Below are 16,492 nucleotides of genomic sequence, written 5' to 3' on the forward strand. Positions count from 1 at the left end.
GACTCGTCAGTCCCAGAAATAATTTAGTATGTTATCCACGTAATCATGAACCAGGAATTCTAAAGATCGCAAAAGCACACACGGTGGGCGAGGTGGATGGGGCCAACAAACGAGCTTTCGATGTTTTTGTCACGTAACTTGCGTACTCCAGTAACGGTACTTTCGTAGTTATTTGAACCCAAAGGACGATCTTTTCCTAAACCTGACTAAGTATTTCACGATCCTTTCCGAAAGCTACCCAAGTAGTGTTGTTGCCTGAACCTAACTGAGTTTCCTGTGAAGATGAAAGCTTACTTTGAAAAGACCGTATCCAATCCTTGTGTGGATGAAAGGCCAAAGGAGTTAAAACAGTTTTTTTGAATGTCATCTTTAGTGTGGACGTCCTTACATGGTGACGTCGCCGATAAGAGATGATGTCAGATATGAAATCTTATTGAAATCAGGGCCCGGTGTGTTATGGACCAATGTGGTTTCTGTTTGGGGGAAGTGAAAGGGATCTTCCAATCCATTATGTTTTGGGGTTGTTGGTCCGTCCGTCTGTCGGTCCGTCCCTTTCTGGTGAGCCATATAGCGGAGGAACACCGAGAGTATATTTCATGAACTGATTAGAATTTGGCGGTCAAAGGTCACTGTGACCTCGCAAAACACGTTTCTGGCCATAACTCAACAATTCATATCCTAATTATGACAATTTCACACAATTCGCGAATCGGATAAAATGAGGAAGAGATGAAATTTTGGACGGACATGGACATAAGCTGCAACTCGACCTCATACAACCATACAACCTCATACACATACATGGAGGCATGCAACCGTGCGGCGGTAATTCAAGTTTCAATTCAATCTTTGCTTTTGCATTTAATTTCCTACTTTTTGCACATTGTTCTGACTTTACCCCGGATAAAATAATATAGTAAGAAAAGCAGAAGGGAGAGAAGGCTTCGTAAAAGAAAAAAAAGTAGAAAAGAAAGATGGATAACCAGATGAACTGTGGTCGCTGGCTGCTGGTCTCTGAAGCTGAACCGCTGTGGCTGCTTCCTTGTGCCGTGACTTGTGAGTCGGCTCGCTTTCTCTCGAAGATTAATGACCTTCCTGTTTTTCAGCTCCGGTATCTCCCTCCACAGAGTTTTCACCGCAGTTTGACTTGAAGTGCACTTTGCAAAAAAAAAAAAAAAAGGTGCAGAATGTTTTGTTTGAAGCAAGACAGTGACGGTATGCGGGAGGGGACAAATGCACACATACACACATGTTACGAGTACACCAACTACTATTACTCTTTCCATCGCTATGACTGTCACCATTACGGCTAAAGACACCACTACCGTCACTTCCAGTATCATTACCACCACCACTTCCTCCACTCCAGCTAACTTGTGACCCAAACTGCAGGAAAAAAAAGTGAAATGGTTGGAACTGAATTCTCAGCCATCAATGTGTTTTTGTTGAGTTTTTTTCCCCCAGTGGACAGAGGTATCAGTGTCCCATCTACTGCTGGACTATTGGTGAGTTGTCCTCCTGGAATGTGTCACGCTCACCAGTTTGCTGTGGATGGGTTCACACACACACACACACACACACACACACGCACACACACACACACACACACACACATTAAAGAGTAAAATGTTTCACACAGCCTCGAGCCAAAAGCCATGAAAACAGTACAGTTCCCAAACCTTTTAGGCCGTGCACCCCCTTCTACATCCCGACCGGGTTCGCGCACCCCCCCCCCCTTAATAAAAAAAAAAAAGCAACAGAGCCTAAAAATAAAATCTGACCAATGAGAGAACAGTTTGCTCGCGCGTGGCGTTTGGTTACAATATTTAGTCCGCTGTTAAATGTTGCAGTGTGAACACAAACTGCAACATTGTATCATATTAATCCCTGAATCAGAACAAAGCAAACGAACTGAAGGTGTGAAAACGCCCTGAAACACTGCAACAAAGTTTCAATAACTTTCAGTGACACAAGGCGTCACTTTTAAAGAGCAATACGGATGCGAGCACACACGCACAGGCTCAGAGGCAGATTATCACATTTAATTTACAATTAATGAGCGACTAATGTAGCCAGGATGTCTTCGGACAAAGCATCGATGCGGCGACACAGTGTTGTTGGACACCGGGATCATGCACAACTTTTTTGCTTCTTTCTCCCCAATCATACATTCCACCATCTCTCTGGCAGCTGGCAAGCTCACGTCTTTGGCGATTGTGTGCGGTAGCCCCTTTCTCGCTATTCTGTAACCAGATATGAAGCCCGTAGTGCGTCATTTATAGACCAACACATGAATGAGACTCCAGTTGTTTTTGGCTGTTTTGTAACTCCTCCAATTTGGATATAAACAATGTAAGGGGCTTTTGACTTGCACTGGCATGCTTGGTGTTCAGGTGGCGACGTAAATAAGAGCTTCAGACTGTTAGCCAGAACCTCACTGCACACCACGCACTGTGGCTTTGGGGAATCTGCGTTGCCAGTCCAAGTGAAGCCCAGACACAGATACTTTTCATCATATTTCCTCTTTTTTTCCCAGTCTGATGCTCACTCTCGTTTCCTCTTTTTTCACCTTGACTCGATGGGCCGATGTGCTCCCGATTTGTCTGTGCTATCCCTTCCTCCTTTTCAGTCTCCTCCGTCTCATCTTCCTCTGACTCTGGCTCCCGGTCTCTCCCCAACGCACCTCTCCGTTCCCCTCGCCTCCGATTCTCTCTCTCTCTCTCTCTCTCTCTCTCTCTCTCTCTCTCTCTCTCTCTCTCTCTCTCTCTCTCTCTCTCTCTCTCTCTCTCTCTCTCTCCCTCCCTCTCCTCTTTTACGACTGATAGCTTCAGATGTCCCACCTGACAGTTTCCCCAATTTCAGCCAGTTTAGCATATTTAAATTAATGTTGCTGAATGCATGAAGTTCGCTGTTAGCTGACGTTAGCTGCACAAGCTAGGCTCGCTAGTGTGTACGACTGGCGGCAGGTGGCAAGACTGCCTGAAGGAGCTCAAGTGCATTTATTAAATTGTACGTTTTTAATTTTAAATCGTACAAAGGGGATTTTTATAATTCATGTTTTTATTTTGTGAAAAATCCCACTTTTTAAATTACATTTTTTTTAAATATTTAATATTATTACACCATCAGACCGCCATTACACTTTTCCTCTCGCGCACCCCCCTAGAGGCAGCTCGCACACCCCCAGGGGTGCGCGCACCACACTTTGGGAATCCCTGTTCTACTGTATGTCGAAAGGTGGTTATCACAGTTGGTCATACTTTCTTCATGACTGGCTTAACTGATTTGCAACATCATGTATTCAACTTTAAAACTTTTTTTTTGGTGGCTGCTTTCAAAACAAATCATCGAATGTGATTTGGATGCATTGCCTCTTGCTTGTTTTTGACATTTTACACTCTGATTAGTCTGTCGAACAACATTCCAGTAAAGTCCGTAAATAGAGAGAAGTTATGAAACAAGGAAATCAGCCAAACGGACACAAAGAGAGACAGCAACACAGAGAGAGAGAGGGAGAGAGAGAGAGAGCAGGAGGGAGGTGTGTTTACTCATGACTGTGACGCCGTGAGTGTCAGGTGACTTACAGGAAAGATGTTGTTGCTCTCGCTCTCTCTCTCTCTTGCAGTGATGAAATGTTTTGTTTGGAGTGCCTTAGCTATCGTCTCTATTTATAGACCTATCTCCCTAAATTCTTTAGGTTATGCAATTGGAGGAGGAAAATAATGATTTTGTTTTTACAGTGGTTGTGTTATTTTTAAGTTTTGTTTTTTGTCGACAAAACCCCAAGACCAAACCAACAATGTGGAATTCTAACTTCCCTACCTTGACTCTGACTCTCAGCCCCAAGTAGATTGGTTCCAAGGAACACTACGATTTTTTTAAATTGCTCAAAAATATTTTTCTAATGGCTAAATAATTTCCTAAAACGGCTAGGCACTGCCTTTTTTTTAACAAATGGTATTACAACAGAAGAAAATTGTAAATTTTCAGGTGTGGATTGATACAACCGTCTGAGCATAGGGCTGGAAACACAGAAGTAGAATCGTAGAAGGGACATTTAACTCATACAAAGAAAATAGCAATTGCTGTTAGTTGGTATGGTGACAACACACATCAGTGGGGCTGTAAAAGAAGAGGGAGGACGCAGCTCCATAGATGGATGGTCGGCTATTTAGCTTAGCTAAGTAGCTTGTCCTCCGGAGCGGCAGGGAGTGAGGCGAAGGGACCGTTAGACCCCTGTTTGGCTTTTTTTCTGTAACTAGGGTAGCATTAAAGCATGGCGGAAGTAAGCTAGCTAGCTAACAACCTAGCCAGCTGTCCACCATGCTTTAATGCTACACTGGTTACAGAAAATGAGCCAAACAAAGAGGGCGCTCATCTGGCAATAGCCGTGAGCTTTCCTACGCTGTGACCAGAGTGTGTGGATGAAGCATTAAGTTGTTACATTTTTGGTTTAGTTTACACGGAAGTTAGCCTGCTACAACATGGACACAGCAAATACGGCCGCCACTCTGACTTCCCGCTACGTTGATTTTAATGGGGATGTCCGTTCTAGTCCTACTCTATTTCTATGGCTGGAACATGTACAAATGGCTCTGGGTTTTTCTGGTACAGTACACAGTGGAACCAAAACGTAGCAAAATCTCCATGACCTTTGAGGATACAGTATAAAAGGAAGAAAATCTAACTGCCGTAGATGTGCTGCAATGAGCTTTGTGTCTGCATTCACAGCAACCTGAGATGTGTTGATTTCATGACACTGCATGCCAAATGGGGAAGCTGTGAAATCGTGAGGTTAACGATGAGATACGCTCCGCTATCCAACCACAGCTGAGCATGAACTCGGACACCGTCGCACAACTTTCCCAAGCATATACTGTTGCATGCAAAGGTTTATTAAGGGCAGTGAATGAAAATAAAATGATTTTGAGTAGCTGGTCCAACTAGCTGCTATAATTAAAGAAAGTGCGACATTGTTTGGAGTCACAAACGATCCATTTCGTAATGAGCCTGTGAAGCAGCGGTGGTTGCTGACAAGTTTCTGAGACCAGTTATCTCATGCTGAAATATCTCATGTCCTTTAAGTAAACTGCTTACTTGAGATCACAACTTAATTGACCGTTTTTTTTTTTCAAATTTCAAACTGTTATCCCAAAGATAATTGGAATAAATGATAGATCATGATGTACAAGCTACTTATCGATAAATCCTGATCATCTTAAGACAACAATTTTATAATATGTGGACACACCCGTCACTTCGAGTGTGTTTTCCGTGCCAAAATGTGACACACACACTCATCAGGGATTCCTCCTGGTTAAAAGACCTTGTGTATGACGCCTTGTTGCCAGTCAGTCGTGTAGAATGAAAATGACCAGACAGCAAGTTGTGTAGTGCGAACAGTGCAGCAATCTGACGACTTGGAAAGTATTGTGAACTTGGCCTAACTTGTTCCGTTGGTCTGAAATTAACCCTGGTACAGTTTGTTTGGGCTGGTGTGAAAGCCGTCAATCGAAACACCAATGAGGACCAAATAAGGTCCGCCTCCAAATGGACTCCAGTGCGGTTCGTAAAATGTGTTATAAACCATGATTTCCAAAGCTAAACTACTGGCAGTTTATTAAGTCTGCTACAAAGTAACTTAGTGATCCCACAGTTTGCCTCATGATCACTCCCATACGACATACATTCGGTAAAGCAGCTGTTGAGTGTCACACTGATATGAGTGTAAATGCTTAGATCCCCATCATCACAAGAAACTACTAAGTACAGAGTCAAGGCAACACAACTACATTTTGGGAGAATATTCGACTAACATGGCAGCACCGCAGGAAGCCAACTTACTTTGGTCACTTCTACTTCCCCTTTTGAAGTACATGAGTCAATGCACTTAACAAGATTGAAGTCTCAATGTAATGAAAATAAAGGAAGATGGTTGTGGGAGCGCAGATGAATGCAGAGATTCCACTTTGCTGTGTTTATATCAATTAAAGTTGTATTGTACAACATTGGGGCACTAATCATGAATATATCATGCAGTGTCAAGGATAAACCACCGTGTGTGCGTAGAGGGGTGTAGAGGGGGGAATGGCACACAATGACTGATAAAAAGAGACTGGTAGAGAGACAAAGAGAGATAATAGGAGGAGGTGGAGACAAAGAGAGAGGGAAAGAGAATGAGAAAGAAAGCAGATGGGTGTTTTTCGTGTGGAGCCCTTCCCCTCCCTCCTTTCCTCCCTGTCTCCCCCTCTCCCTCTGTGTTGCCACACCCATGTCTAATAGTATTTATAATATTCTCTGGTCCTCTTCACACACCCTCTCCCAATCTGCCGGCACTCATGGATGTTTCCACTAGGTTTTGCAAAAAAAAAAAATGTTAAGCCAAATATCAAAAGTTTGTATATTGTACATAGTACTCACTCAAATTTTTATTTATTTATATATCATCAAAGGGGAAATTGCACCGCCTGTGCACTTACTTCACTTTTGCACATTTAGTTTCCAAATGTGACTCAAAATAAAAAGAATGAATATTTTCTTTGACACTCGTCTCCAAACAAATCGAGAAGAAAGTTGCGAATGTTTTTGGCATTAGATTGAGGCCTTGTGTCACGCATTCAAAAATGAACAATGCCACGTGGTTAATGCTTTAAGTTTAAGAGGATTGATTCATTTTTGGCAACAAAATTTGACTAAAATCTAACACCGTAATGTGACAACGTAACTTAACAAGGTAACTATGTAACCTAACTGCGTGACGTAACAACCGCAACAACCTTTCAAGCATAGAATAAGAACGATGTCCTGGGAAAATTTTCTTATGCAACAAGCGTTACAGCGTGACAGCAGGCATAAAGACATCGTTTACTTTTGGTTTCACATAGGACACCAACAGCGGTCAACTGAGTGAAAGTCCTGTGTATTTTATGACCCATCCACCAACTAACTTTCAATGTCGGTCGTTTGATAACGGCTACTAAGTCACTTGTTTTCCGCGACGCTCGTTGTTCAAGTCCTTTGACCGAATGCAAACGTGTCGACATTCAACGTATGAATGGTTTCCAGGAATGTAAAATGCCAACATTTCTTTTCTGGACGACTGGACATTCACTTAATCCAGTGCTCTGGAGGACCTTTTTAAGAAGAATGTTACACTACGGCTTGGGTTAGTAGTGCTGATGGTTAGAGTTATGGAATGGGAAATGAATTACCTTAATGAAGTGATGTCCCTATTTTATAAAAATGTGTCTGTTTTTTTGTCAACCCTGTCTCCTACAAAATTACGTTCCCATACAACCAAACTGACTCTCAATTACGTTACGAGGGAAACGTATTTTCATCGGGACCGAACGGTCGTAGTTATAAACCCTTTCAAACCCGTAAAGAAAAAAAGAAAAAAAACATAACAAAACTACTTTTTTAAAGATTTAGGCAACAGTAGGTTTAGTAAAAAACATAATCTTTTGCTTAAAATTACTACAGAATTGAAACAAAACAAAAATGCAACAAAAGTACTTGGTTAGTATTCTGTAACAATACTACTATTTGGGTAGTACTACTCCTGGGTGCAAAGCCCTATGTTTTATGACCCATCCACCACCTCGACCTCTCGACACAGAATTCCTGATTTGAAATACGTCAAAAGCAAGCATAAGCCACATCAAAATACTTTACCTGGAAACGTAATTCACAGTGCAGTTTTGTCGTGTGGGAGCGTCACTTTTAAGAGACTTAGGCTACATCCACACTACTCTGTTTTTAAACGAAAATGGAGTTTTAAAACAAAAACGATCTCCGTCCACACAGCGTTTCAACATCGTTTTTGAAATTATCTCCGTCCAGAATACAACGCCTGAAAACTAATATCACGTGACTCTTCACATACACTGGGCATGCGCGTGGGTGTTGATGTAAACAGGAAGTAGATTGGTTGCTTAGTTAAAAGAAATACGAGTAATAAAGTAGTCTTTAATAATGAAAAGTCGTGTTTGATACTTAAGATCTTCTCTAAAATCTTCCTCTATGAACTCAAACAGACACAGTTCCTGAAAAGTTTTAGAAGTTTTATTTTTCAGACTTAGTTACAGCGCTGCAGGTCTTGCTCCATCTCTCTCTCACATATCACATTTACTTTAAAATCAACACTTACACAAAAAGGTTTATTATGGGTCCATCAAAGTGGTCAGCACACGTCTCTCACTCTTTTCCTCCCAGTTTCGTTGTTGTCTGTTCTCACACGTAGCTCTGCTGGTGGCTTAACTATCTGTCCTACTGAACAGCATTTACTGCTTCTGTTCCTTTACATTTTATCTGCGGACTTCACAATAGTTGTGCAGAACAAAATAAGCATGAATAAGAAAAGGAAAGTCCTCCGTTTTGTGTCCATCACCCTCCCTAAAGCCGCTAACCGTGACTTCAGACGTCCGCTCCGTAGGGCTGATAACGGACACGGCATGACTGCTAAGAACCAATCAAGTAGCGAATGCGGGTGTGAGCGTCATCGTTTCTAAATGTATCCGTTTTCGACCGTCCACACGAAAACGCAACCCGATGTTTTCAAACTCCTCCGTTTTCGGTGCTCGAAAACTCCGGCGTAGTGTGGACGCTCAGTGTAAACGCAGCAAAACATGTGCGTTTTCAAATGGAAACGCAGTAGTGTGGACATGGCCTTAGGTTTATGTAGACGCTACTTCAAACCCATGCTGTGAGAAACCAGTTTACATAAAACAGCAGTAGTAGTAGCAGTATTAGCAACAGTAATGATAAGCAGTACCTGTAATTGTAATTGTTTAAGTAGTAGAAGTGTTCGTAGTAGGTGTCTTTACTGTAGTAGTAATACAAGTTGTTATGGTGGTGGTCGGTATTGCAGTAACAGAAACAGTAGTTGTAAAAGTCATAGTAATGGATTACTAAGCTACTGCAAGCTACTAGCCAAGTGCTATTGCATGTATTAATTCCTTCATAGAGTCAATAACAGGCTAATAGTAGTGTGTAGTGATTCCTTTATTACTAAGACAGAGGACTCATCGATCACATAACTGATGGATAATGCACAGACCATGAATCAATCATTCCAGCAGTGTGTGTGTCACCGTGTCAATTTATAGACCCTGATGATGTAAAACAATGCCTGCGTGCTGTCACAGTGAGTATAAATGGAACATGACGGTCGGCGAACTAATTCCGGTGACTGCCGTAATCCTGTGCGTTACCACCCAGAGGTGCAACACAGCGATGGGTGGAAGAGACGATGTAGCTGGGCCGGAGCGGTGAGTGGGACCAGTGAACTCACCATGAGTAAGGTTCACACTGATAGTGACACATAACATGTAGCATGACGTGTTCTCTGTGATATTATTCTGATGATGTAAGCCTTTCATTATGGTTTCAATGCTTAAACTGTTAAACCTTTTGCATTGTGCTTTTTGGCAATTCTCTTTCTGATAGTCACTGAATTAAAATCAGCACCTCAGAAAAAAATGAAATATATGGAAGAAAAATGCAGAAAAAGAGAGAAGACTAGGGATGAAGCAACAGCAGAAAGGCAGGGGAGACAAGGAACGGGCAGATTTTGCACAGAGAGGGAAATAAAAGAAGAGCGAGGGAGAAATAAATACAGATAGATGGAGAGAGGGAGGGAGGGATGTGGTGGGTGCAGCTCTCCAGTTGGTGTTGCTATGGCCCTGCCCTCCCTGCTCACTGAGCCATTTCCTGTTTTTGACCTGAAATCTTTATTTAGAGCCAACCCTCCTCGCTGCTCAGCATTCATGAGTCAACTCGGGAGTCCAGAGAGATGAACGCAGGACTTAAATCAGATCTCCATTCACCACAAAAGCTCAGCGTGCGCGCACGCACTGAGCTAACCCGCCCGTTAGCCGTACTCCAGCTGAGGTTTCATTCAGGCTTTTTGAATGATGCAGATATATATCGAGCACAACAGAATATTCCCGTCTTTTATTGTTAGTACAGCAATTTCCACAAGCTTTTCTGTATGCACCGATTAGGCTGAGTCAGTTTATCCTTTTATTAAAAAGAAATCTCCTACATGTCACTGATGGACATGTTTGTGTGTTGCAACAATGATGACTAACGGCTACGTCGCACCAGTATTGGTTGGTTTGATATCTTAAGTCGCTCCTCATTTTTCGTGAGTTTTCCTACAAAAACCAGCAACATGTGTCAATATACGGTCTTTGCAAAATAATCTTCCGTGTTCGCAGGAAACAACTTAAGTTTGGTTTAGGCAACAAAACTACTTGGTTAGGTTTAAGAAAATATAGAGAAATACTAAGTTAGGTTTAGGCAACAAGACCACTTAGTTAGGTTTTGGAAACAAAGTTAGGTTTAGGCAACAAAACTACTTATTTAGGTTTGGGTAACAAACCTACTTATTTTGGTATCGGCAATAAAACTACTTATTTAGGTTTAGGCAACATAACCATGTAAGTGTCGTAACTATATTACGTAAACTACGTGACAAATAAATCAACATTGAGTTCTCGTTTCACTCTGGCAACTCCTGGCTGAAATATCACTGTTTGTTGGACACATCAACCCACCCTGAGTGGGCTTTTGCGGTCTATATACTTCTTCGTCCATGATTACGTGGATAACATACAAGATCATTTCGTTGGATATCTAGGAATAACGGCGCAATATTTTTCCTAGGTATAGCTACGAATGCTGGATGAGACCAGCCAGACTTTTGTTGTGCCATTTCCTGGTTTGACCGCGTCGTTATAGTGGAGAGTGACAGACCTAAATGCTGTTTACCACACTGACAACTGGAGAAACTGAATGATTCTGTGCCAACAGCCCAGTCCTGTAAACACTGGACTCCAGTAAGTGTAAATACATGTGACATCAGGTTGATCAAAACATGTCCTGAGAACAGGCAGCCGTCTGGCAAAATATGGGGACTCGTATTGTGATTGTGACCGTTAGTGCACAACTAGGTTGAGTGTGCAGCAGGGGGCAGCGGGGATACAAATGGTCCACGATGCCCATTTTCTGCCCTGCTCCACTGTGTTTTTGTCCGTCTGGAGCAGACTCTGCTGGGTTTTGTTTGAGTTTACCGGACATCTCCCTGCCATCTGCTGCTGGGGCAGGACGGGCATCTCTCACCGGCCAAACGGCACCATTGGTCCAGTGCTCATCTCTGTGACCACTCATCCATTCTTTTGTCAATAAAAGAATAAATTAATGGATCCAAGTTCTCAATCCAAGTCGAACCCCAGCAGATACTAATAAAAAATCTCTGATAACATACCAGAAAATTAAAAACTTAGTATTATGAAAGTAATGGTAGGGCATGTATCCAGAGTTTCAAAAGGTGTTACGGCGTAATTACATATTTCATACTGAGAGGGAGAGAGAAAGAGATAAAACGTTACAAAGCATACTGCGCACGCGCGCGTGTGTGTGTGTGTGTGTGCATGTGTGGGCGGAGCAAAGTTGAGGACGCCACTTCTCGGGGCAGCTGCTCGGTTTCAGCTTCTCCTGCTGCCTTCACGTGCTCCTCGTAAACTTACCCGCTCTAACAACATGGACCCTGTCATGGCAGTTATCATGCCGCTCTGACATTAAGAGTGACCTCGGGAGTATGGTTGATGTTTTCAGAAAAGTACATGTGTATCTATACATTTATTAATTCTAGGCTAAATGCTCTCTGTTGATGTCCGTATTTATCTGAATTAAATATGTCCAAATATGATGGAGAACAACTTAGGGAGGCAGCTGCACAAGCGATTATACCATCTTAAAGTGTATACCTTACTGAAAATGAATATTTTATTATTTTTTAATTAACAGTTACATGATAGTGAAATTCATCCAACTGACCTCTAGTTGCCACATCGCTTTGCCTTCTGTCCTTTAAATATCACATTTATGTTCACTAAAAGTCATATTTTATAACTGCAAAGCATCGAACACCGGTTTCCCCTGTGTTTAACTATATGTCTCGTCTGTCGCTCTGATTAACTGATGCCTCATTATGCTTCAAATTACACCTTTTGCGGCACATAAACGCACGTGCAGTTTACATTACGAGTGTTTTCCGACGGCTCGTGAAGGCAGCAAGTGCTCTCGTGAGCGGAGGCAGTCTTCTTCTCCTATCCATTGTGTGACAGAGTCTCGGGGAGTGAGGACGGCTTGTTCCTCGGTAGCCGACGGGACCGTTTAAATACCCTCCATGTTTCTCTTTCGTACTCCGGCGGACCTGGACGCGGTAAGACGCCGTTTCTTTTTCCTTCCTATAGCGAAGTAAAACACGCCGAGGAAGTACATTACGGAGCGGCGGTGTAATTTTCTCAGGAATAATAGACCACGGTGGAGGTGTATAGTGCTGTGGGTAACGGGGTCTGGGTGAAAAAAGTTTTCGTTTTAAATTGATAATAACCGGTAATACGTGACCCTCTTGTGTCTTTCTCTCGAAAACTCATTCCCGTTTACAGAGCCGAGGAAGCGGCCGTCACTTTCCAGTTTATCACAACGGAAAAAGTCTGCTGAACTAAACTTTTTTTTTTTTTTTTTTTACCGTAAAATACATTAAGTGTTTCCCCAAATACACTCCCATTAGCACATACGCTACCGCTAGTTCAGCTAATAATTCCACACAAGCTGGGATATTCGTTATATTTTTCTTCAGGTAATTACCAAATTATATAAAAATGACCTACATTTGTAATGGTCCTACATGTTAAACGGCATGAATTGAAAACGTATTTTGGCCAGTTATAACGACTTGTTAAACACCGAGTTGTGCTCGACGCTTTTGTCAACAACAACAGTCTTTAAAGAAGATGGACTTCGTCATTACACAGAGGCCACTACCGAGCACACTCACGGTTACCGAGCACACTCACGGTTCAGCCTTCCTCGTGAAGCATGCTCTCATGCAGGTACACCTGTGAACCTGCCGTCACGTAGGGAGCTCTGCTTTAAGCAGTGGAAGGCGAAGTGACTCTAGGTTTCTAGTGTTTGGGACTGTCCCAGTCGGTGCAGCTGTTGCTTTGAGTGGATGCCCCCCCCCCGTGTCCCACAGAGCTGCACACATAGTCACCTCAGAGGTTCTTACTTTGTCTAGACTCACATCGGAGCTGAACCTGGGTAGCCAGATGTGATGCAGAGTTGCACAGCTGCCTCTGCCTATACTGTAGATGAGCAGATAACCCCGTTGGGGAGAGGAGAGCCTAGTTTTTGCTGAGTGTGGTACCCTCTCAGGAAGTCCACAGACTCCAGTTCGTGTCCAACGTATATTTAAAAAAATATAACACATAGCATAACACAACACTTTACTTCTTAAACAACATAGGGGGGAAATAGTGGGCCTTTAGGTTTAAGATGCACTCCCTGATTTAGTTTTTCAGCACCCTTACAAATCCCTTGCACTTCCTCCCAGCCTGTTATTTCCAAGTCAATACATCAACAATGAGCTGGTCGGAACTATAACAAAATCACCTTTAACACACACTGTATCTTAACATGCATTTATTTAAAAGGCTGGATATGAAAATGTATTGGACATGATGACTGCTGCAGGCTTTTATTGTCAATCTCTAAAGCTTGAATTTACAGTAACAAGCCGGTCGTGTTCCCGCGGCTACCCCATGAGGATTGGATGCACTCTAACATTGCATACCTTCAGTTGCCGAATACCTATAACTCGTAATAGTGATAAGGCCCACGGTGCAGCGGCAGAGCTTCAAGTGCAGTAATAAGGCTTGTACTGCATTCACAAGGATTATGCCTAAGTAGTAAGCGGGCTGCATGCAGTAAAAAAAAAAATGATGACACTTGCAGCAGTTCTGCCGGTGCTGCCGTAGCAAGGTGGGCACCGTGGTGATAGGGCCGGCGCTGCTGTGATGAGGTGCATGCTGCAGTAATAAGGCAGATACTGCAGTAATGAGGCGGATACTACCGTACACTGGGTGACCAGGCATATTGACGCTGGAGATTTCTAAGTGTCAAGCTGTGCCCTCCGAAGAGGCTTGGTGGAAAGAGTGGAGCAGCATGTAGACACGTCTGCTGACCTAAATCTGCTCTCTTCTTCTGCCTCTTATTTATAGACTTAAGTATGTGCGTGTGTGAGTGAGTTTGTGCCCGAATACACTAATGACCAGAAACTTGAGATGCACCTATTGTGCATGTATGTGTCATACATGAACTGACTTACCGTGCAGTTCTGCAAAAACAGCGATGCATGCTGGTACATTTTTGCAAAACAGCAGTGTGTCCCTTTAAGCAACATAGTCCCTTCAGGCCCAAAGAGTTGGGCATTTCAGCACAGGTCTCTCTGTTATGATGGCCTCACAGTGTTCAATGCACTGTGCAGAAGTTTGGTTGAACATTGGGTACACCTTGGTAAAACACAGCCGACCTTAATGACTCAATCATTTATTGTTGCTGCGGTTTGTGGTGCTGTTGAATTGTGTTGCTTTACACTGAGAGGTGTTTCTAATTCCATTCTATCAATGAGAGAACACTCAATATTGGTAACCACAACCCTCACCCAAAAACAATATGTTTGGTATGTTTGGTCAAAATGAATTGGTAACTTTAATATGAGTCAGGAAAACAAGGGTTTGAAAGTCAGTGACTTGCTGTGTGTGATTCATTTCTTAACTCTACATACCCAAAACTTTCACTTGAAAGAAATCAAGTACAGAAAGAAATTCAGTCAAAATAAAAACAATAGGATTGCAATGCATTTATTGCTCACAGAATGAATTAAAAGCATCATCAGCGCTCACACCGGTGCCTCTCTGTTGACGGGGGGCTGCGTGTGGTGCAGCGGGAGCTCGTGCTGTTTTGTAACCAGGTCCGTCATTACGTAAGAGAGCGTAGTGAATTCCCGGTCTGATACCGAGCTGACCTCTGTCATGTGAGTGTTTATGATCACTACAAGGGAGAGCACACACACACACACAGACATTGTTTCCAGCTGCATGATTGACTTATTTATCTGGTTATGGCTCCCCTCTACCATCTGCCCTCCTCCCTCGTTGTTCCACAGAAAACACTCGTGAAGATTCTTCAGCAATGTCAAAATAAATGTGTTTTCAAGATTAGTTTAGGGCTTTCTTTCAGCTTATTCTTAGGCTATTTGACAACTTTCTGGAGCCAACACCAGTAAGGATCGATAGATAACAATACCGATTATTAGCAAACAAGGAGGCCAATAACTGATATTTGCAATATAAATACATTTTCAGTAACATAAATGCTCCTTTTTGACCTTTTCTTTAATGCATCCTAGGGCTGGGCGGTATGACCAAAAATGCATATCACGGTATTTTGTACGATTCTGGCGGTTTCACGGTATATCACGGTATTTTTTTTTGGCCAACCAGCCAGCGAGCGGAGAACAGCTGTTTGTGTGGCGTGTCTTCCGTTCCGTCACTTCCTGTTTCCTTCACCTACATTCCCCTGGGTACTAAGCCCCTCCATGTACAGCTCCTTATCACCCTCTATGTACCAATGTACATTTATAACAAATACCACACATATTACGGTAATCAGCGTTGCATATGTGTCTGACCAAAATACCTTTTATTGTTCAGTCTTTGTTCATCCTGCATCGCTCTTTTCTATTCTTTAATGTAACGTTACTGGAGCGACAGATCCTCTCCCAGCTGTTAGCAGACTGTTGTTAGCGAGCTGTACCCAGCATGCAGTTCAGCGGTGAAATTGTATAAATGTACAATTATTAGTGCTACAAATTGTTTATCTGTCACAAACAGTTGTGTCGTGGTGTTTTGCTCTGTTAAAGAGCGTTTAGTTGTGGGTTGTTAATTGTTGTAATAAAGTTATAACCATGACTAGGGTTCCCTCTCAATACAGCTAAGACAACTAGCTCCGACCGTGGCGCTGCTCAGCAGCGAAAACTATATTTTGCTGCCTGTTGAAGACCGACAGAAGTTGTTTCGGCTGTGTATGACGGTATATGAAAAATTCATATCATACGGGAAATTAAAACCGGGTATACCGGTTCAACCGGTATACTGCCCAGCCCTAGTGCATCCATCAAAAAGGAGAGAGAGAGAGAGAGAGACTGTCCACTCACAAAGAGGCTTCTAGTCACAAGGTTCATTCCCATCCAGAACCTGCATTGATTGTCTAAAGAAATTGAAATTAAAAGATTTAGTAAGAATAAAAATAGAGAGAAAAAAATGAAGAAATCAGAAACCCATGTAAGACCTCCCTACATACACAAATTGGGAACATGAGACGTACATTATGTCAAGCAGCACTGAGCCCAACAAAAATATATAACTAAATAAAATAACATGACGCAGCGGTTTGGTTTCCCTCCGTCCTCCCTGATATTTTGAGTCACCGGAAGTTTACGTTGAGTGAGACTACAGAGTGGTGACTAATGACAGAGCGGATCAGTGCATCAGAGCCAGATTATTCTCATTGGGAATCGAGAAGAAAAAAACCAGTTCCGATGATGGTAAAGATTCATGACGATATGGTCAGAATAAAAGTC

At 42.6% G+C, this 16,492-nt stretch overlaps 1 protein-coding gene across 2 annotated transcripts in view; it reads left to right on the forward strand.

The window, feature by feature from the left end:
* sertad2b (SERTA domain containing 2b) overlaps positions 1-16,492 on the forward strand; it is a 42,095-nt gene that overhangs the window by 17,680 nt on the left and 7,923 nt on the right. Inside the window, exon 1 of one of the 2 annotated variants that reach the window (XM_079279842.1) lies at positions 12,130-12,229. The exons of the other annotated variant lie outside the window; for it this stretch is intronic. The gene's annotated coding sequence lies outside the window, so the exon portion shown is untranslated. Of the gene's footprint in view, positions 1-12,129; positions 12,230-16,492 lie in introns of those variants that run through there. 2 annotated transcript variants of the gene reach the window in all.

This window comes from Melanostigma gelatinosum (assembly GCF_949748355.1).
Source record: "Melanostigma gelatinosum genome assembly, chromosome: 12".
Classification (NCBI taxonomy): Eukaryota; Metazoa; Chordata; class Actinopteri; order Perciformes; family Zoarcidae; genus Melanostigma; species Melanostigma gelatinosum.